Source organism: Coenobita brevimanus, chromosome 73 (assembly GCF_032717465.1).
Source record: "Coenobita brevimanus isolate Jiangsu-jjx chromosome 73, ASM3271746v2, whole genome shotgun sequence".
Lineage (NCBI taxonomy): Eukaryota > Metazoa > Arthropoda > Malacostraca > Decapoda > Coenobitidae > Coenobita > Coenobita brevimanus.
The window spans coordinates 30,740,549-30,764,761 of record NC_137026.1 but is presented as its reverse complement, the minus strand read 5'-3'; the positions used below and the strand labels follow the sequence as shown (position 1 = coordinate 30,764,761).

The 24,213-nt window shown below is 42.6% G+C and overlaps 1 protein-coding gene across 4 annotated transcripts in view; it reads left to right on the top strand.

Moving 5' to 3' along the window:
* LOC145407459 (uncharacterized) overlaps window positions 1–24,213 on the top strand; it is a 564,352-nt gene that overhangs the window by 96,853 nt on the left and 443,286 nt on the right. The gene's annotated exons all lie outside the window — the stretch shown is intronic.

The window sequence follows — 24,213 nt, the reverse complement described above, 5'->3', positions numbered from 1 at the left end:
GTCTTCCCTCCGCCTCTCATAATAACCTCTTGCGTATTCCCCTCATTAATGCTCCCCTCCCCTTCCCCCCAGCCTCCCTCCCCTTCCCCCCAGCCTCCCTCCCCTTCCCCCCAGCCTCCCTCCCCTTCCCCCAGCCTCCCTCCCCTTCCATCTCCTGCCCCTCTTCCTTCCCCTACCCCTCAGCCTCCCTCCCGTTCCCCTTAGAGTCACCTTCATGTCACCTTCCGCGGTCTTCCTGCCCTTTTTGTTCCTCCTCCCGTCTCCTCCCTGGGCTTTATTCTCCCCTGTTAATTCCATCCACGACACCTTCGCTTAATTAGACTACCAGGTGATTTTATTCAGGTTAATGCTTTCTGTTCGAGGTAGCATGTTATATTATGTTCTTAACTTCATCCAGACGATTTTATTCAGCTTTGGATAGGGTTTTCGAACAGAAGGGGTTTTTATTATTATTATTAGTAGTAGTAGTAGTAGTAGTAGTAGTAGTAGTACTAGTACCTGTAGTAATAGTTGTGGTAGTGGTGGTAGAAGTAGTAGTCGTCTTCGTCGTCGTCGTTTCGTCGGTCAAGGAACATCCCTAACACCTCTTCCTTAACGATTTATTTTTGTATATGCATGGTTAATATCCTCATGTACGTAATTTATGCAGAGAAATGTCGATATTGGAAGGATTTATGTAACAAAGTAGAGGACCGCAAGGTGTAATGAACAAAATAAATAGCTTAGGAAAAGGTGTTAGGGAGCTTCCTCAGCAGACAAGAATATCGGCCGTACTTCATATACCCCGTCAATATTACGTGCCCTTCCTAACTCAAATAATCATGTCATTGTAGCGAAGGGGTTTTAAAAGATTTCTTAATAGTAAATGGGTTAGTAAATATAGGAAATGGGATAGTGAAAGTTCAGTAAATGAGTCAGTAAATGTAGGAAATGGGATAGTAAAAGTTTGTAAATGGGTTAGTAAAAATAGTAATTGGGATAGGAAATGGGTTAGTAAATATAGGAAATGGGATAGTAAAAGTTAGTAAATGGGTTAGTAAATATAGTAATAGGGATAGTAAATGGGTTAGTATATATAGGAAATGGGATAGTGAAAGTTAGTAAATGGGTTAGTAAATATAGGAAATGGGATTGTGAAAGTTAGTAAATGGGTTAGTAAATAAAGGAAATGGGATAGTAAATATAGTAATTGGGATAGTAAGAGTTAGTAAATGGGTTAGTAAATATAGTAAGGATAGTCAGTGCCATATCTAACTCCTCCAGTTGGAAATGTCCGTAACCCCTGTAATGACGACTGATTTAATATTGTCCCTTTTACTATCAAAAAAGTTTTATTTAGCTTTAGGGGAGGCCAAGTAGTAGTAGCAGCAGCAGCAGTAGTTTTAGAAGTTGTAGAACTAGTTATAATAGTAGTAGTTGTAGTGCTTGTTGTTTTTGTACATCTGCCACGACTAGTTGTGGTGAAGTGGATATTGTTGGCTATATTTAACCTCTCCTGTTCGAAATGTCTCTCCTAATGCTAATAAAGTTGTCTGGAGGTATTAAAGAATAAAGTATAAAAAAAGGAAAACGAATCCAAGGGGAGACTTAACCACACTACCGATATTTATTTATTACTACATATGGTTTGTTAATATTCTCTTCATGTTATTTAAGCATTCACTGTAGATATTAAAAAAAGGGACATAAATGGCATAAGGGAGTATTAAAGTGAATTGAGTAAATAAAATCGCTAAGGAAGAGGCGCCAAGAAGTGACCTGTTCCAACAAGACCGACTTTCTTTCTGGACCTCTTTCCTTCCCCTGGTCTCTATCTTTACAGTATTTCCTGTCCGGTCCTTCCTCCCCCTTCCTCCCCCTCCCATATCTTTTATTGGCACCCTATCTTCTTCCTGGCCCCCTTTTCCGCTCCCTGTCCTTCCTTCTCTCTCTCTCTCTCTCTCTCTCTCTCTCTCTCTCTCTCTCTCTCTCTCTCTCTCTCTCCATTTTTATTTTCCCCATTCATTTCTGCCCATCTTTTCTTACTCCCATCCTTCCTGCCTCTCCCCTTCCTTTCCCTTCCCTTCTTGGCCCCTCCCTGCCTTGCGCTTTTCTTGCCTCCTCTTTTTTTCCTCATTTTTCTTTCATACTACTACTACTCCATCTCTTTCTTCATTTCCACTTTTTTCACCCCCTATATTTCTTCTCACCCCTCCTTTCCTTCCCTCCTTTTCCCTTCCTTCCCTCCTCTTTCCTTCCTTCTCTTCCTGTTCCTTTCCACTGTTTCCTTCCCTTGTTCCCTCCCGTCCTTTCCCACTGTCATCCTTCCGCTCTCCTCCTCGTCAATTTTCTTTATTCCCGTCCATTTCACCCACTTCCTTCTCTTTCCCGTCCTTCCTTCCCTCTTCATCCCTTCCCTCCTCTTCCCTCCTTCCCTCCGCTTCCCTCCTTCCCTCTTCATCCCTTCTCTCCTCTTCCCTTCAATTCCCTTCCCTCATTTCCCTCCCCTCTTTCCAATTTCCTCCCAGCCTACATATTAGAGCGACAGGAATTTGCTCCGACACACACACACACACACACACACACACACACACACACACACACACACGCGCGCAATTTCAGGGACGCACGCAATCCTCCACGCCAAGGACACTCAATCTCGTGAGCACGCACGCAGCCATCCATACGCCACCATCCTGACTCATTTGTGTGTACTCTTCATTGGTTATTGCCCATACTTCAATACGTACAGAGAGAGAGAGAGATTGAATTATACTCGTATGCCTTGCAAACCTTATTTCCCTATTCCCGGTACACACACACACACGCACACACACACACACACACACACACACACACACACACACACACACACACACACACACACAATCTACAATTCCATTTAGTAATTCCTTAGCCACAAAATCGCGTCACAAACTAATGGTATGGTGTCAGTCTAATCAACAGTAATCATAGGTTGGAATTCGCGATCTTGTCAAGGTAATGAATACTGGTGAAGTATTGGGATATTGCTTCATTACTTTGGAACCACAGAAATGTAATTATTGATCTGATCTGTGTCAATAGAATACAGTATCCAGGCTAATGAGATGTTAGTGAAGGATACAGGGATGAAATTGGGTGGAATGTTTCGTCAGATCGATTTCCATGTTGTGTTTTGGGATTACTGAGTTGGGTTAGAGAGAGAGAGAGAAATTGGAAGTAGCAGAACTTGTGTTAATGAGTATTCTTGTGGGTGTGTGGGTGTTATGTAGACACGCACGCACACAGGCAGACATTTTAAAGTTTGCTCAGAGTGCATTTGTAGGTCAGTGAAAGGTTGTACAAGTGTGCAGATCTGTCCTGTACGTGTGTGTGCTGTGTACACGGGAGTCAGTGTGTGTGTGTGTGTGTGTGAGAGAGAGAGAGATTGTGTATTTTTTTGTCGGAGGGGTGTTGTACGGATTGTGTGTGTGTGTGTATATATATTGTTTAGTGTGCTTGTAATATTTTTTCTTTTTCCACACGTGTCTTTATGAATCTGACAATATCATACATGTCTGCAAGCTGTGTATATGCAGTGTATTGTATTACTGTATGGAATCATAATGTTGCTGTTGGTCTGTGTTTTTATATTTATTTGGGAATGTAAATATGAATGTCCAAACCTGAATGTATAAAGGTTGATGGATCATAATGTTTGTTTTTGTTATTTTGGTCTAATTATTTTTATGTAGTGTTGGTTGCCAATGTGATTAAACTAAATAGTTGCCAATATCCATTATTTCTTTCATAGCCATTTGCTTTATTGATAGACCCGTAAAAATGAATAAGTGACAACAGAAATACTCACACATAATTAGCAACAAAAATACATGACAGACTCTTAAAGATGAATATGTGGCAGCAAAAATAATCACAAATACTTAGCAGCAAAATTATAATCTTCGTTATCATTTTTTCCTCTTCCCAAGACACACAAAAAATGGATAATTGTAGGAATTACCTGTTCCATGATAATTCCTGTTCTTTGGATTAATAGATTACGTAACACTTTTTCGGCGACTTATTTTGCATGATAATCTCTTCAATCTGATGTTTCAAATTTTATTCTTGTTTTCAACAGACAATTGTATTTAACAGGACAGACCTCCAGAAATATAGCTGGTTAATGGTGACTCTAACCACTTCATTTCTCATCTGCCGGTCTTAAAGTGAATCAAACCATCTGGAAATATCAAGACGAAAAGGAAATTCTCTCTCTCTCTCTCTCTCTCTCTCTCTCTCTCTCTCTCTCTCAACAGAAGGGAAGATGAAAAGATTAAGGTGTATTATCCTTTTGCATATTACAGATACAAACCATGTCGGTGTTGAGTAGATATAGATAACATACAAAAGATGGAAATTAAATCGCCAAAGAAGGGGTGTTTCGGTCTCGTATGTTAACTAAATACAACTCACTATATAGACGAAAGTTACTCTATTTACTATTCCGAATTTGTGATGTAAAAGTGAGGGTTTGAAGTTATGTTTTTGAAGTTAGTCTCGGGGATTCGCTCACTCAGGCACGAACGCTAATTAAATACGAGTGTTGATTATGGAAAGTTTTATGCTTTTAAATCGGGGTAATTCGTGAAGTATTGCTCTTTGGTAAAAGTGTTCGTTCAGGGGAGGCGAATTCCTGACGCAGAGTAATAAAAAAAAATCATTGGTAAAAACTTAGGCGTGGCTCACCTTCCTTGCCGCAAAAAAGGAGAGAGAGAGAGTGAGAGAGAGAGAGAGAGAGATGTTATCCATATATTTGAGAGAAGAATGAAGCAAATGTATTTACGCTGAGAGAGAGAGAGAGAGGGAGGGAGGGAAACTTATCAGTATACAGTATTTGAGTGGAGTGGAAAAGCTGATGAGAAAAAGAAAAATGTTTATACGAGAGAGAGAGACAGAGAGAGAGAGAAAGAATGTATTAACGTTGGCGTGAAGTGAAAAATGAAGAAATAATTTGTACTTGGCTGTGGCATAAAGTGCTTAAAAGATTTTCTTCTTGGCGTTGAAGTAAAAAGAAAAAGAAAAAGCACTGAAGAAGTTTTACACACACACACACACACACACACAATTATTTTTAGTTAGAGGAATGCTAAGAAAAAAGTAGTGAAGATTAATGGTCGACGTATTTAGAGTGACGTAGATGGTTTGGCTCTGTTGCGCATTACGGTGTGGTGTGGTGGCGCCTCGTGGGGTTAACAACTACTCCTTAGCGATTTGTCTTGCCTTTTGCACCATAATATTTTTTGAGGTGTCATTTGTTGCATTTCTAGCTTTATAATTTATACAGTTGCCAAAGAGAAGAGTATTAAGAACCATATGCAGAAGTAAGCTGGTTAGGAGCAGGTGTTAGGGAGCCTTAGCTGGACGAGAATAGATTGTGTGTGTGTGTGTGTGTGTGTGTGTAAGATAAATTAGGTTATATTTTTGTGCGTAAAATTCTATCAGCGGCGTAAATTATATAAGTTGGCATGAGTATCCGTGTGTGTGTGTGTGTGTGTGTGGAGGCAGATACAGTTGCGGACACGTACAGACTTAGACATCTGCTATTGCTATTGTTGCACATTGAGTAACGGGCCCAACAGTTGAACCTAATCTGTTGTTTCAACCTGGCGAATTGACAATATGGATTTTATTTTTGAGGGAACAGGTTTATGGATATTATTATTTATTGTTACTAATTATGATGGTGGTCTTACCCTCTAGGACGTGTGTGTGTGTGTGTGTGTGTGGCGAGAGTATGCGAGCTTGGTACTATCGTTTGTCGTAAGGTGAATAGAACTACAATTTTTTCCTTATATTTTCGATCGGAATGGATTTTTTTGGACGGATTTTTTTTTTCTTCTTGCTGCCAGACGATTTTGTTGATTTTTAAAGGGTAAAAGTGGTAGAGTTAATGAAGGCTATATCAACCACTTTCATTAAAAAATAAGTTAAGGTGAATCACATCAGTTGGCAATAATAATAGAAAATTTGCGTGGTGGTACAAAGGGGTTAGTAGCAGTTATTGGTTTTTGTTAATTTCGTGGTATATAAAGTCTGTAGATCTGATGTAATATCCCATGGAGTAACGCCTCTGTGAACGTGAATCCCATTTTGTTTGGTGCTGCATACTTGTTTTTTTTTTTAATTTTGTTTTTTGAAAGAATTACTTGTTATTCTATTTGTATTTGTGTATTGTTCGTATTAGTATACTTTTATGAGGAGTAGATGCGTATATTTTGACAGCCAAGTGATTCAACAGTTTGTACCGTTTTATTAAGCTTCTCATGGGGCAACATAGGATTGGATGATGGATGGATGGATTTATGTTAAGATTTGTGTCCTTTGCACCATAATAATTCTTTGCTACCTCCAGATGTTTTGTTAGATCATGTGAAAATCGTCTAGCATTCAAGGGACTAGTGAAGGCTGTAATCTCCCCCCTACCCCTATTCGAAAGTCAGTTGATCCATACATAATCTTTGGTTTTGATAAAGATCTCTATAGTTTCTCAGCAGTATATAAACTGTGGAGGCAGTTACAGCTTACAGATGCATGTACTTAATTTGAGTGGCCTATTATTTGTTGCTAGTAGTGATATTAAGTAACCAGATGTTCCTTTTTATTCCAGGTAAGAGTCCGAGTGTTAAGTCTACCCTGATAAGTCGCGTAGAAGAAAATGGTGAGTAAAGAAAACAATAGTGCCTTGAGAGAGAACGCGTGTGATGCCAGCGGAAGAGCAGGGCCAACTCTCGTAATTTAGAAAATCATTATTATTATTTTTCGTATATATTGAGAAGCAGTGACGTGTGATGGAGAGTTTTGTGATGTTCTTGTGGTTTTCAGAGATGGTTACGTTGGGTGGAAAGGTAGTTTTTGTTATTGTACTTAGAGTTGGGGTTCTTTGTTGTCAGGTGCTTAGGTTACGAAGTTTATTTTTTGTTCAGTACACGTGCTTTTGTTTATGTTTGACTGTTTACTTTGTGTTTACCATCATATTGAGCCTTTCCTGTCCTCCCCTTGTACTTCCATGTCACACTTTCTTTGTCATTATTTCACATCCAAACCTTGCTTCCTTTGTTGGTGTATCTTTCATTCCTACTGTCTCATGCATTTATTTTTTCTCATCTCACTTCCTCACCTTTTTCACACGTATGCCTCCTTTTATTTTCTCTCTTCTCCCACTGTGTTTTTGCTCTTTCATCCATCATTTTCTTTGTTTTTCTGGGTTCTGTGGGTCACTATCTCATTTTTTTTTTCTTTATATGGCTCATTCATAAACTTTCTTTGATATGCCCTCACATATGTATCTCTTCAGACTAGATCCTCATTTTTCTTGGTTTTTCTCATTGTTACATGTTGCATTTCCCCGCTTCCTTTGTGTCCGTGTGTGTGTGTGTGTGTGTGTGTACTCTCACGTCTTTTATATCCTATCTTTTTAGGGTCCTGTCTTTCCAATTTTTCTCATGTTTTTCACACACTCCTAGGCCTCACTTTTTCTTATTTTTATCATTGTTACATGTCTCACTTCCTTGCTTCCTTTGTGTGTGTGTTTGTGACTCCAATATCCCGTATGTTTTGTTATAATCCTTTAGTTTCTTTTATGTTTTTCTCACAAGCCTTACATTCTGTCTCTGATATTTTCAGTTTTGCTTGCCTTGTCCGTTTCTTTGTTATTTTCAGTTTTGCTTGCCTTATCCGTTTCTTTGTTATCCTCTCTCGCTTCTTTATTTTTTTTTTTATTTTTTTATTTTTTAAGCTTTCCCTACTATTATTCTTGGTCAAATGTCAGCCTCTCTACTGTCAGCATTCACCATGTAGCCTAGTAAAATCGTCTGGCCCTGGAAAGTAAAAAACAAGGGGCGATCCTGGTAAATGCGTTCGTCATCATATCCCATTTATATTTATACGATTTTATTCAGCGAAGGATGGACCAGTTGAACGGCTTAAAAATTACACTGATAGCTCCCCGGAACTGTTAAAATTGTCTGGGAGTAAGTAGAATAAAGGAAAACAAAGTGCCCACACTCAGAGTGTTAAAGGAAGTCGTCAGCTTGAATTTCATTACCCCTAGGACATTCTTCTGTTTTTGTTGCTATCACTGGACGATTTTATTCAGAACTCGCAGTTGAGGGGTTGATGAAGCTATGTCCAACCCCTTCAGTTCTGTAAATCTATCGTGAGTTGAATAAAATCGCCTTGAAGATTAAACAGGACAGACTAAAACAAGACATGCTGGTACTAAGTTTTTACGTGTAGCCTTCAGCTTTAAGTCAGTACCTTCCACTTTGACAATCCTTCCCCGTCCCCGCCTGCATCTCTTCAATAGGCACCCGTCCCCCACACCGCCTCCCTACACCCCCAGCTCCCAAACCCCCAATACACGCATCCAGTTCTCTATCTCCCCCTCCGTCCCCCACGTTCTCCTACCTCTTCACACACTCACTTCCCCCAGATTTACTCCCCTCCCCCCTTCTCTTCAGATGTATTCCTCCTCCTCCTCCTCCTTTCGGCTGCACTCCTTACCAGGTTTCCCTTCCCTCCTCCATCCTTTTTTTCCCGGCTACCTAGGCTGTCCCCCCACCCCCTCCCAGTGCTGCCCCTTGCCTTCTTGTCTGCCCCTCTCTCCTCCCTCCCCCTAGTCCGACCCTACGAAACTTCTCTCCCATATCAGCCTCCCTCCCCCTCCAGACAAGACTCTTCCTTCCTTCATAGATACAGCCTTCCCCGCCTCCTCTCTGCAGCAGCCCTTCCCACCAAGCTGTGTCCCTCATCCTTCCTCTAGGCTGTTCTTCTACCCTCCGAGACTAACTTTATCCCCTCCTTAGGTAGGCCCTCTCTTGTATATCCCTCTTTCTTCCCTCAGGAGCTTTTCCCCTCCCCTCCCTTCGCTTCCCTTCCCTTACCTCCCTTTCCCCAATTCCTAGACTTCTCTTCCCTCACATCCCCTGGTTGTTTCCTCATTTCTCTCAGCCTCACATTCACACACCCTCTCCCCTCCCTTCCTCTCCCTTACTCATTCCTGCCTCGCGCTTACATTCTTCCTTTGTACTCTCCCACCCGAGTTTCCTTCCTCTTCCTCTTCCCCTTTCCTGCCCATTTTACCTCCTTCGTAATATAAGAAAGCCTGGTATGTGTTTCCTTGGTTTTCTTTGTATTTTTTTCCCATTTCTCTCTCTTTCCCTTTCATCACTTCATTTCATTTTCTTCCTTCTCTCTCTTCGTTCTTTCTTGCTCTCTTAGCGGTTGCCTTTCATACTTTCTTCTTTCTTTTCTCTCTTACTTTTCTTCCTTCACATTTCTCTTATTTTCATTCCATCAGTTCTTTCTTTTCTGTGTCTTTTCTTGCGTCCCCCCTTTTTACCGTTTACTTTCGTTCTTGACTTACTTTATCAGTTTTCTCTCCCTCCCCCCGACACACACCAGATTTGGTTTCTATTACTGGGTTTCGGTTAGTATTACTATTACTTTCAATTGTTCTCTTATTATATTACTGTTATTACTTTAGTGGCCATCTCTTACTGTCCCTATTACTTGGTCATGTATTAGTATTGCTATTGTTTTAATATATTACCGATAACCATAGTTGATTAAATTGAAAAAGGTTATAATTTTCATTTTCGTTGGGAGGCTGTTTCACGGAATGCACAAGTATGTCTAGATCATCTGATGGCCGGTTGGCCCACTGTCCATTCTGCACGGTCTCTGTGGTGTACCTGCAGCATGGAGAGCAGCCAACAGGTAACCACGGTGACAAGGCTATTTTACTTGACTATGGTAACTAGTATTGATATTTTTTTCAGGCAGATCACAACAATTTCAGGGACTGTATATGGCCAGTGAGGTGCTGTATTATATTTTACTGAGAAAAATTTGCCATATGTAAATTCTCGGAAACATCGAGTTCATATTTCACAAATTAAAGGAGTTCCGCTAAGTTCAAGTTTTTGTGTATATAATGCTGTATTTAACATTTTTGAAGGAAAAACGCTACACTACATATTTGGAAAAATGTCACACTAACACTACCAACAGGTAACCAAGGTGAGAAGTGGTAACCAGTAATGATAATTGTTTCACTATAATTTCAAGAACAGTATATTGTTAATGAGAAACCGTATTACCTTATTGTTGTAGGAAATGCATTTGCCATGATAGTACTGTCTTAAATAATTGTCAGTAGGTTGACAATGCATACATAATTTATTTTGTTGGCACGTAAAACTAAAGAAGTATCTGTAATAGGAAAGTAATACACAATTATCTGTTACTTTGCCTTCTGTTACTGTTCCTATTGCTCTTACAGCTAGGAATTTGTGATCTACTACTATTACCTATTACTATAACCCCATGTCTGACGGTAGGATGTTTGAGGAGTGTTGTCATACTTACTGTACTCCGATTAGCGTCAGGTGGTTTTGTTGAGTCCAGGGTGTGGCTCTTCATTCGAGAGATCTTACTTAAGGGATTTATGTTGTGTGACGATGTAAGAAATGAAAGAACGCCATTTTGAAGAGGTAAAAAGAAAAAAAAATGGAACTTGAGACGACCGAGAACTACAGTAGATGACCAGTTTTCACCTGCCCTCCCCACTGCCTTTGTTCTGCCCCATCCCTTCCCATCCTTCCTTCCTTCCTTCCTTCTTTTCCTCCTTTCCTCCTTTACTTCCTTCCTTTCCTCCTTTACTGCCTTCCCTTCCTCCGTTACCTGCTTCCATCCCTCCTTTCCTTCCTTCCTTCCCTCATTCACAAACCAACTCTCCTCCTTTCCCCACCGCCAATACACAAATCACTCCACCCCACCTGCATTCAGTGAACAGTCCCTTCTCCTTTCCCTGCCATTGCCCTTATTAGTCCTTCCCTCCTTTCTCTGTGTACCATTATGTAACGTACACCTGCCCCCCCCCCTCTCTCTCTCTCCCGTAATTCCAGTCCTACCAGCTTTCTGTTTAGTATCCTACCAACTATCTCTCTGTGTCCTACCAATTCCGTTCATCCTTCCAGTGTGCTGCTATCGCCTCATTTTTCCATTGTCCTTCCATCAATTCCTCCTTACAGTATGTCATATTCCGCGTTCCCTGTAATTGTCCTACCAACTCCCTTCGTCCTTCCAGTGTCCTACCAGCCTTTTTCGTCCTTCCAGTGTCTTACCAGCCTTTTTCGTCTTTCCAATGTCCTGCCAACCCCTCCTTTCCTTTCTACCAGGCCCCCCCCCCCCCCTTCGTCCTTCCACTGGCCTTCCATCCCCCCATTCATCCGTCCAATGTCCTGCCAACCCCCTCCGTCATTCCAGTGTCCTACCAACCCCCTCCGTCATTCCAATCCTAGTGTCCTGCCAACCCCCCCCCCCCCCCCCATCTTTCGTGTCACCAACTCTCTTTCGTCCTTCAAATTTGCCACCAACTCCCTTCACCTGTGCTGCCAAGACGCCGTACTCTGGTGTTTTTATGTCTCCTACCACAACAAGACGGCTCACGGGATCACATTGCACACCAAGCCTGACCCATCTAGTTGTCTCATGTAAGCGAATTTTTAATGTGTCCTACCACATCTGGGTCTCTCCTTATGTTCAACCTCTCCTCCATCTCTCCCCTCTTTCCTCCCTCTCTTCACTTTTCCCCCTTTCCCTCATTTCTCCCTTTCCTCTCTCTCCTCCGTCTTGACTCTTTTCTCCCTCTTTCCTTCCTATTCTAGTGTCCTTCCTTCGTCCCATCTCTCTTTCAGTGTCCTGCCAACATCCCTCGACCCTCTGACCTATGTCCTTCCACTTCTCTTCCATCCGCCTTTCTTCAGATGTCCTACCAATACTCTTCCTCCCTCCTCTTAATGTCCTTCGTTATCCTGTGTCTTTCATTCTTCTATCTCTCTCATGTCCTATCTACCTCCCATTCTCCCTCTTTCCTTTCAGTATCCTACCAAATTCTCATCTTCTAGTCCAGTGGTTCTCAGATTTTTTTTAGCCCCGATACCCCCAAGTTCAACATCATGTCAACCTGACACCCCTTCTCTAATATCATTACTCCTTTCACGTCCATTTTCCTGTAAAACGACTGTGCTTTGTTTTTATGTATAACAGCACGGAGAACCCAGTCTCGCATACAAGAAAGTGTTCAGTTTTTTCAAGATGCCTTTCTGGATACCCCCAAGAACTCATTTTGATACCTCCTTGGGGTATTGAGGCACAACTTCAAGAACACTGCTCTAGTGTCTTACAAGGTACTTTCTCCCTCCCTTGCTGCCTCCAATATGTGTCCTACCAACCCCCTTTGATTGTGCAACCAACTCTTATCCACTGTCCTACCATCCCCCCGCCACTCTCCTAACCAACCCCCATCCACGGTGCTACCAAGACGCCGTACTCTGGCCCAAAGGGATCACATTCCACACCAAGCCCGACCCTTCTAGTTGTCTCATGTTTATTTATTGAATTTTTTAAGTCCCTGCTCCATCCTTTCTATGACGCAAGGTATATGAGTGGCGCGTGTTTATGTTGTTATTGTTTGTTGTTGTTATTGATGATAATGATGTTGCTGTCTTTTTTTTACGTTTACTTTTTTTGTTTTGTTATTGTTTTGATGTTATTTGTTATGAGAGAAGCTTGTGTTTACTTTGTGTGTTGTTGATGTTAATGATGTTGATTTTATTGGTAATTGTTATTTTTTCACCCCTTACGTAATGGGTAGGTAATGGTTTTGGTCGTGACTGTCCATAATCTACTGGCCTGTGACTCATATCCTTTCCATAGCACCTCTTCGTTACTAGCCCCATAGTCTATGTTAGTGCTAATCTCTTCTTATAGCACAATTCTGAAAATGGTTAGATGGCAATTTTACGCCAAGTTAAAGAAAACAGAGTTTAGTATCGTCACTATTCGGGCTGTAATTACTGAAAACTTGGTCCTAGAAACGCTTTATTCAATCATTTTATTTATTTATTTATTAAGTTGGTGGGTGTTGTATCTAGGGTATGTTTGAAGGTGCATGTCATCGTTGAGAAATCAAGGTCACTGGAACTGAAAAGAAATCCGACCCAGGTGGGCGGTTGATTTCCATTTCCAGTCAGTCTTGTTCTTTTTTATCTTTCTGGTGAAAACTTGAGAGAGAGAGTCGCCATGCTCGTACTGGCCAACCCACATCGCCCATTTTCACAGGATGTATTACCCTCACCCTGACCAGGAACCCACCCACATTCCACCTGTCCTCCCGTCTCGCCTACATCCACACCTCTTATTTCTAATCCCCCTCCCCACACACACACCGAACTCTAGAAATTAACAGTTAACCCATTCATCGTCAGTGCAACCCCTTCACAGCGCCCTGTATTTTTTTTTTTTTTTTGTATTCATATATTAATTATTTTTTGTGCGTCCGACTTTGGGCCAAGCCATCACAGCCCGTTCTCAGGGCCCAGTAGTCCTCCTTCATACCATACACCACATGTCACCACTTAGGCGCTAACACCCACCGTCCATATTGAATACATGCTAGGGATGTCTCATGCAGGACAATTGGTATTTGCGGAGGTATTTTTATGGCATGTCGCCGGGTCTTCTGGTAGGTCAGTGAAGTCTTCCTTTTAAATAATTCAAATCCTTAAACTGTTCCATGTTCCAGCCGGGATTTGAACCTGTTTCCATTAGGACTGCAGGCCAGGCCACCTCTCTACCGATTCAACCACCGCCGCCCCCTCGTTCCATGCAACCCTGCACCATCATTAGTGAATTTCATCCATTCCTTTCGGCCTTCAATACTCATTTTTTTGGTCCCCCACCTTGGACTCACCTTTCAGGTCTACCAGAAGCACCCATCTTCACAGTATAATTTCCCCAGTGTCCTACCAACGCCCCTTTCTCCCTCGATCCTCTAACCAGTATCCTCCCACTTCTCTTCCTTCCTCCTGTCTTCAGATGTCCTACCAGTACGATATTTCTCTCCACCTAGTGTCCTTTATCCTCCTGTCTCCCTTCATTATCCTTCCAACTCCCCATCCTACTTCCGTCCTTCCAGTGTCCTACCAAATTCTCTCCTTCTAGTGTCCAACAGTTTACCTTTCTCCCTCCTTCCACCCCTAATGTGGGTGTCCTACCAGCCCCCTTCCGCTGTGCTACCAAGATGCCATACCTCTGTTTTTATGTCTCCTCCCATTCACCCATTTTCCAGCATTCTCCTCTCCACGCACTGAACCAGAATATGCTTAGTGTGGTGATCTATCATAAAAGTAATTATCTTAACTGGCGGACTTATACTCGTAATGTGTATTTTCACGTGGCACACTTCCCCAGTTATCCTCCGCCACCCATAATCGTCGTAGCTTGCCTTGTCTCTTTCTAGTAGTTTAATTACTCTTCTAGGAGCTTCGTAGCATGAACCAACTGATCCTAGCATCGTATGTTCTTAAGCTTCTCGCACGTGGAGGTGTGTGGCACTTTGGAGTACCGCTGAACTTAAGGAAACGGATTGTTAAAACTATACCTCATGTCGGATGCTTTAAATAAATATATAAAGCCGCATACTCCTCTTCACCCACCCCTTCCAGCCCTGAAGTACCTGAATCGACATATCTTGACCTTTAAAAGATACCGAGTTTTATGATAATATTGTTTAAGGACAGGTCTTTAACAACCCAACTCGTTTAAGCTGATGTCCTCAAGAAAGAGTAGTAGCTGTATCTGACCCTTCCAGCTCGACAAGTTTGTCTATCAGTCTATAAGCTTATCTATCCGTTTTTTTATCTTAACTATAGCCAGACATCTTAATCCCGAAAGGGTGGCCACAGACGAATCGCCACCATGTCATCCTGCCCTATACCATCAGGCTGTCCGTTCTCCAATTCGTTCCTCCCTCATCTACATCTCACCCCCATCCTTCATCTCATCCTCGGTCTTCCTCTCCACCTCATTCACATACACGCATATACATGTACACCCCATCCCTCTATCTCATCCTCGGTCTCCCCCTCCCCCTCACTTGTACACTCTCCTAGTCAATCTCTCACTCTGCATTCTCTCTGCATGTTCAGGGGTGTATCTTGTGTTTTATATAATCCTTTGGAGTAAAAAAAAAAAAGTGAAGTAAAAATAACGTACTCGATGGCGTTAATTAACAAGCGTACAGGTGAGGTGAGATTTCATTACCTGTCATGGAAGCTGTGGGTGTCGAATGAAGTGGACACGTGGAGAGAGAGAGAGAGAGAGAGAGAAACCCGGCTGCTCCTTCTGGGTGGTCGAACATTAACCCTTTCACTACGGCGACTTTTAATGGTATTTTTGACATCTTCAGGTGATTTTTTTTTTTAGCTGTGAAGGAGCTGAGGAGGTTTGATACGACCTTTGTGGTGAGTGGGTGGCGGGGGAGGAGCCTTCTCGCTTTTCTAGCCTTGTCTCTAGCTGATAAAATACTGACAGAATAGCTTTCTTATTTATACCCTCCCCTATACCAAACAGCCACGAAAGGACCAGTAAGTTTGTTGCTGTTTGCTTTCCTTTGTACTCTTAACCAGGGTACTCTCCTAAGCTGAACAATACAGCTTGGTTACAGCAAAAATAGCCTGAAAAAGACGTCACCTGTCCGGGTGGGGGGGGGGGGTGTATAGTAAATAGAATGATTGTTTTTAATAAGAGAAGCTAAACAATTACGAAAGTTTAAGAACAGGATAACTAAACTGAAGGCTCTTTCACACCCTCCAGACTCTCAAGCAGTCAGCCATACAGGAAAATTGGTAGAAGCAACACCCAGCAGGGCAGGAGTGCCAGAGAAGTTTTTAAGTTAGTGGACTAGGAATGTAACTGTTAAGCTTATGATATTGTTATTTATGTTTATATGTATGTATACTCTATATATGTATATGTATGTGTGTATACATATATTTATTCGTAAATGTATGTAAGTGTATGTATGATTGTATGTATATGCAGGTATGTATAAATGTATGTACTCGTATATGTGTGTGTATGTATAAATATGTATGTATGTATGTATCGGACAATGGCCTAGGCTTGACAATCCGTTCCCAAAGCCACAGCGGTCTTCGTAGGTGCCACACACATCTCTGCATGTCACAACTTGGCCGCTAATGACTACTGTCCATATTGATTACATGCTAGGGCTGCTTAATATACTGTACATCTTCATACACGCGTCGGCAACATACAGTACTTGCATACCTACATACATAGAGAGAGAGAGAGAGAGAGAGAGAGAGCATTGTGGTAGATGATGCAAGGCACGTGTCTCTGAGGTTAAGAGAAGAGGCTTGGAGAGCATGGGCACCGGAGGAGAATGGAGAAGGAAGGGTTAGATGTAGAGATGAGAGGGGAGGAAGGGGATGGGAAGAGGGAGGAGAGGAAGTAGAGGAAGATGAGTAAGGTAAGGAGGACTGTGGAGAAATGAAGAAATGGAGTTGGAGGGAGAGGAGGGAGGTGGGAAGAAGGGAGAGGGAAGGAATATTGGAACATAGAGGAAGAGGTAAGAGGGACTGTGGGGGCAAGGGAGGGACGGTATAGAGAGAGAAGAGGAAAGAAGTAGAGGAAGAGGGGGAGAGGAAAGGGGTTATGGAATGAGAGAGAGAGGGAGATGTGTGTCAGATTAGACTTGAAGGGTGAAGGTAAAGGATAAGAATGAAGGAAAAGGGGAAGAGGGACGAAGTGGAACAGTGGTGGGGGAGAGGAAGGGAAAGGTAAATATAGGGAAGAAGAGAAATGTGGCCAAGAAGAGGAAATCAGGTTAGGGACGAGGGAGTTGGTAGGATAGAACTGTATGACGAACATAGAAGTTGTAAAGTGGAGGAATGAGAGAGAGAGAGAGAAGGGGTATCAGGTGAGGCAGATGAATGACGTAACAGACCACAAGTGCCCCTTCCCTTGTGGTTAATACCCCCCCCCCTCTCTCTCTCTCTCTCTCTCTCTCTCTCTCTCTGTTACACACACACACACACACACACAAATTTTCACTCTTACCCTTCACTACATTCCTCACCTCCACTCTTTCCTGCCTTACCTTGCATTCTCACTCATCCACACCTCACTCTACTGTATCACTGTTCTACCTGTATACTCTCACTCTTGCACTCTATTCACTCCCACACTCCATGCACTCTAATTCCACCATAACTTCACTCTGACGTCCACTCACACATCAGGTATCACCCTTCACCAGCACCCGTACACCTCTCCTCCTCTTCCTTCCCACTCTGCTTACTCACACACTCTTTATTCACTCTTACTCTATTGTGCACCATCTCACTCTGCATTCTACGCACACTCTTACCCCCCTTTCATCTCTCTACTCATCCGTCGGTGTTGGAGAGGGACGCCTTCACGTGGTGGCGCAGATGTAACTGGTCAGCGCTTCAGCCTGGTTATACAAACATCCCTCAACCCCCTCCTGTAGCACCAAAAAGAGAATGGTGGACTGCAGGAGGGGACAACAGCCTATAGTCCACTGGGTTCACGCCGAGATGATCCTGGGGCCAAAGAAACAGCAGATTTTCCAGTCTCATCTTCCCAAGCCTTCACCCTGCACTCTGCTGACACACTTATACCTTAGTCACATTACATACTCACCCTTCGCTCCCTGTGTCACTCTGAAGTCGCATTTTTAACCTGGCTTATTTTGCAGCCAATTTTTCACTCTTTTAGGTCACTTTAATATTACTTTTCACACTGTTGTCACTCGTACACCATTGCCATTCTCCTTTCTCACTTATCATTCTTGCTACATTTACTCTTCACACTGCTGTTACCCTCACACCACTTTCAACCTGTCTCTCCATTTTCACCCCGTGCACTGTTCACATCATTTTATCATCTTCACTCCAGTCTCATCCCTTCACTCTCCTGACTTGGCTTTCACTCTTTTCACTCTGCACTCGAATTTGGCGCTATTCACTCTCTTTACCTCACTGTTGTCACTCTTTCATATCAGTTTCACCTTTGTCACGCTACTGTATCCCTTCACTTAAAGCTCTGTCTTCTTCACTCACTCTCCCCCTTCTTTCACACTCATATTGCACTTTGACATTTCATTGTCCCTCACCCTTCACTCTGCTCACTCTGCTCTTGTAATTGTCATCGTAACCAAACATTTCTTACCGTTCTTTCAGTCTGTACACGTGTCAGGAATAGTTGTGTTGGTGTTGGGTTTCTGATGATCTCGTTTGAGCCCGCGCGCGCACGCACGCACACACACACACACACACACACACACACACACACACACACACACACACACACACACACACACACACACACACACACACACACACACACACACACACACACACACACACACACACACACACACACACACACACACACACACACACACACACACACACACACACACACACACACACACACACACACACACACACACACACACACACACACACACACACACACACACACACACACACACACACACACACACACACACACACACACACACACACACACACACACACACACACACACACACACACACACACACACACACACACACACACACACACACACACACACACACACACACACACACACACACACACACACACACACACACACACACACACACACACACACACACACACACACACACACACACACACACACACACACACACACACACACACACACACACACACACACACACACACACACACACACACACACACACACACACACACACACACACACACACACACACACACACACACACACACACACACACACACACACACACACACACACACACACACACACACACACACACACACACACACACACACACACACACACACACACACACACACACACACACACACACACAGTTTTGTCTGGGGTATGTAAAGGTATTTATGTGTTGAGAACTGGTAGCAAATAATCATATAAAACTTTTTAGTGGAAAGCCATTATCTTGTTCATCCCTACTTTATTTACCACAGACAATGAGGTGTGAAAATGATATCCAGAATCAGGAAAGGGAAAGCACAGAGGTATCAGAACTCAACTCATTCTTGCTATCGAATTTCTGGCCGCCCCCTCGCAGGCAAAAACCATCCACAAGCATAATTTTTTTTCGTCTCAAGATGGTCTTCTCAGATGCTAGAGCCATACCGTTAACAGAGAGGGAGAGAGAGGATGAGCCTATTGATATGCTTCTTCGTACATACATCATCCTTCTGTCACTGTCTTTTCCTCTGCAACTTGTATAACCTCGCATTATTTTTTTTTCTCCATTTGTTTTTCCTTCCTCCGTTCTGTTATTAAAAAAAAAAAAAAAAAAAAAAAAACTCGCATTCCCATGGTTCATTTATTATATCCAGCTGAATTCTTTTTTACTTTCCATTCCTTTCACACCTTCAGACTCACTCACATACCGTAGATAGAAGGATTATTAAGGTAGTAGGGGTGGTAGGTCAGCCTTTTACCTCGTAACCCTTTCACTGTGAGATGTCCAGTCTTGATTGAGAACAAAAAATGGGGTAGGTTGGCGATGGCAATAAAAAAATGAACACAAATGAAACCCTAAACTAAGGACCGTGGTTCTATAAAGAGCTAATTAAGATGTTTCTAACCCCGTCACTTACATACCCCCTGCCTTTAAAGTAGAATAAAATATGTAATATGGGTTTCACGATCCTGAAGGAGTTGTAGGATTTTAGACGTTCTAATGCCTCGATGTCCCCTTGAACCCAAACCCAAGGACGAGCTTATGTAATTGCCTCACGGGTCCCAATTGGAAGCAGGAAACCGGAAGGAAATTAAGGAGTGGGACAAGGAAGGAGAATGCAAGGCTGGAATTACACTGGACTTGGTGGAGCCAGTGGTGGACCTGTTGTATTGGTTCTTTATATCGGCTTTCCCAGCGAGCGAGTTCTTGGCCCCAAAACCAGCCTGAGCCCCTGACACCCTACACCGGTGATCAAGGATGGGTGAGTGGGTGGCAGGAGGCACAAGGGGCGCCTCACTACTGACGCTGTGCCATGCTGCCGCCCCTGGACCCTCTCCTGTCACCCTACGTTTCCCGTCTCTCACCTCACGCCCCCATCTTGCCGTCCCTCGCCTTCCTGTGTGTCTGTGTATGTGTCGCCCTCCTGTATCACCTGGCTTATACAACTTGCGTCCCCAGGTGGCGTCCGACAGGTAAGGTGGTGGCCGTGTGTCTTAGTTAATTCCTTCAGTATCAGAGGTCATCCCTAAATTGAAACGTGCGGTGGTGAAAGTAAAATAAACGTCATTCTGTTGAAGGGGGTTAACGCCTTCGGTCTAGAGCCACTTTGTTTTCTATGGTAAATGCCAGACCATTTTAAACAGCCCTTCAAGGAGTTAAGTGTTAGTTTTGGGTAATTTGATGGCCAGGTAGTGTTAAACCTTGAAGTGCTAGGTTTCATTCACTTGAGCACAATCGTCGGATGTTAGGATGAGTAAGCTAAGTACGGCTAAAGTGTTGAGGTGGTCGGCATGTCAGGTGTTACAGTGAGAGGGAGTAAAGTGTTTAGGTAGTAAACATGTCAAGTGTTGTATTGAGAGGGAGTAAAGTGTTGTGGTGGTAGGCATGTCAAGTGTTGTAGTGAGAGGGAGTAAAGTGTTGTGGTGGTAGGCATGTCAAGTGTTGTAGTGAGAAGGAGTAAGTGTTGTGGTAGGCCTGTCAAGTGTTGTAGTGAGAGGGAGTAAAGTGTTGAGGTGGTAGGCATATCAAGTGTTGTAGTGAGGAGTAAAGTGTTGAGGTGGTAGGCATATCAAGTGTTGCAGTGAGGAATAAAGTGCTGTGGTGGTAGGCATATCAAGTGTTGTAGTGGGAGGGAGTAAAGTGTTCAGGTGGTAGGCATATCAAGTGTTGTAGTGAGGAGTAAAGTGTTGAGGTGGTAGGCATATCAAGTGTTGTAGTGAGGAGTAAAGGTGGTAGGCATGGCAAGTGTTATAGTGAGAACCGTTTGCGTGCCGTGGGCCGTGACTCCCTCCCTCAGTAATGCTGCCACACTCACGTAACACGACCCTCGTTGGAACGCTTGTTGGATTTTACCCCATCTCTTTTACCTCTGCTGCTCCCAGGGTTAGGCCAGCTCTCATTCCTCCTCTCTTATGTCCTCTTCACACCTCTTTTCTCCCTGTTTTATATCTCCTTCCAGGGTTAGGCCAGCTCTTTCGTTCCTCGTCTCGTATTTTGCGTTTTCTTTTCTGTTTCCTCTTTGTTTTATGTCTCAGTTCAGCTGTTTCTTATACCAGTATTTGACTCTTTGTGTATGTGTTTTTCACGGACTCTCTCTTCTCAAAAGTTTCCTACTCTTCTCTAGGATTTTACCCATCTCTTTTACCCCCGCTCCCAGATGTAGTTGCTCTCTCTTCGTATCTTATTTGTTCATTTCTTCTCATCCAGTCTGGTTTAATCTCAGTCCAGCCATTTATCTTTACTAGTATTTGATTATATACTTATCTCTATTTCACGCTTACTTTCCTTGTTCTCTCTCTCTCTCTCTCTCTCCTTCCGTGCCCTCTTGCTTCTCTTCTCGCAGTGTGGTATACATCTCAGTCCAGTTATTATTTTTTTCTTAATTGTTGCACACACACACACACACACACACACACACACACACACACACACACACACACACACACACACACACACACACACACACACACACACACACACACACCGTTTTTCCCTTTCCCTTTTGGATGAAATTCGTGCATGCTATTAATATACGGAATATGATGTTATGTGTCAAAAGTAATATATCTCATTTTTAAATCTCTCGATGTAATCATTTTTTTTTTTCCTTACTACCCTCAGTCATTTTTAATTTACATAAGGCCTCGTATTGAAGGGGTTGATGAAAGCTTTAACTAACCCCTCCAGTATGAGAAGTCCACTACGATGATTAAAGTCGCGCGAAAAGAAAATAGAGATAGTTTCTAAGCTTGATTAAATCCCTCAGCCGTAGAGGGATTAAGAGAGTGAGATTACGCTGAAATACGTAAGATTTTTTCAGGTTCATCAGAAGTGTTAGTCTTTGGTGTGTGATTCTCCTGGTGTTTACTGTTATTGTTGTCAGCGGAAATGTTTTCTGTGTTGGTCTTAATTTCTTATGTGTGTTACTGAATAAGGTAGTGTTTAATTTTTGCAGTATTCAAGGCTTGCGTATTCTTTCGCTGCTCTGAACGCACTTGTTTTGATGGCTCCAGGTAAATGAATCGTGAACCCAGTGGACTGAAGGCTGAAATTGTCCATCTCTCCTGTAATATGACATCTTCCTTTAAGGGGAGAGGGAAGGAGGTGAGGGTCGTCTGTGTAACCGGGTAGTGGAGCCGCCCGTTGATTTCGGTGTCAGTTCCTGAAAGTGTCTGTCTCTAGCTCATAATTTTTTTTTTTAATTCATGTTAACGCCAGACAATTTTATTCAGCCGAGGGACTGTCAGGATTATGAACTTTTCCAGTAAAAATATCCCACGCACAATTTCTGACCGACAACAGATGATTTCGTTAGAAATCCTAATAGACGGAGAAATAACAACCCGTAGAATTAACCCTTTTCAGTCCGATGGCTTACTTCTGATTTAATTTTTACTATCTTCCGATGATTTTATTCTGCTTAAAGAAATAAATCAGTTTGTGAAGGGGGTAATGGATGCTATTTCGAATTCAGTCTAGAACAAAGTCGTCTTCATATTAATAAGTAAAGTTAGAACAAGCTGCGTTATTGAAGTGAAGGTATTGACTTTTTTCACAGTCTTGGACTTACTTAGATACATTATTAAGGTTTATAATAGACGGTTTTCATCAGCTGAGAGACGGTTCCAAAGTCAAGAGGGTTAGAATGGTGATACTAAGCGGAATTCTAGTAAGCGACTTGAACTATGAGAGTAATCCCCTTCTAGTATAGGTCTGTTATCGCACTAGCTCCGAGGGAAGTTTATTTAGCGTTCGTATCATCATCGACATCAGCATCACCATGGTAACCCGATTTTCACTCGTGGTAGTTATCATCATCATCAACCAGATTTTCACTTTCATAGCAGTCATCATCATCATCATTGTCGTCGTCGTCGTCGTCGTGTCAGTCCGATTTATCACTGTTTATTACACTTTTCCTTGCCAGTTCGTTCATTTCGCAACAATGGCACCTCGATATTCTCTAATGTTGCTTATGTATGCAAACTGTGTCATGGAATTACAGTGAGCAGGAGAGAGAGACAGACAGACAGACAGACAGACACAGACAGACAAACAGGGAACTAACCTTTGCATTTCGAAGTATCAGCGTTAAATCATCAGACGGTAGCAAGGGCAGTATTTAGGTCATCGAACGAAACTGGGCCACTTAAGTATTGATTCGTGGTCGCATTGAACTCGGTGAGCCTTGCCTTATGGTCGTATGCTATCGTTAAACCGCTAAGTGGAATGCAGGGTCCCTATTTTTGACGACAGTTTCTGAAGCAAGTGAGTCAGATGTTTGTTTAGCCTTTTGTATTTTTGCTGACTGCACTCTGTTACGTGGCATGCAGGCTAACTGTACCTACTAACCACAGGCGTTTCGGAAAGGGCAATAAAGAATTAGAGGTTTACATTCCATTTTGCGGTTAAAAGTTTAACCATATGACCTTTAGTTATGAGATAGGAATGAGTCTCCTTGGTTACTAGTCGAATCAATCCTCCAGCCCGTCTACACGTGGTCATCAACTGAACTAAATGGGTTAGGGATCTGTGTCGGGTTAGAACGGAATTAATAGGGGGATTATTAACGTTATTTCCAGCCAGTTCAAGAGTGAGTCTCCTTGGTTACTAGTCAGATCAACCCTCCTGGATTATTAGCCTTATTACCAGCCAGTGCAAAAGTATTGTGTTAATGGGAAGTCATGCAAGTCTGACTATATTTTGGCATCGTTAAAGTTGATGGAATTAATCGTTATAAATGGATGCTGGATTTTATCGGGTGGAGTTGTACTTATTCGGGAAGGCGGAAGTGATGGCTGTGTTCTAAAATATGGTGTGTGTGTGTGTGTGTGTGCAGTTTAATTATTTGCTTTTTTTGCGTGCTTGCATGTATTTGTCCGTTTGTGTGTGTGTGTGTGTGTGTGTGTGTATTTAACTGTTTGCTTTTTTGAATACTTAAATGTATTTCCCGTGTGTGTGTGGGTGGGTGGGTTTTATGTATGTGCGTGTGTGGCTCCACTTGTTTAACTGTTTGCTTTCTTTGCGTGCTTAAATGTACAGTA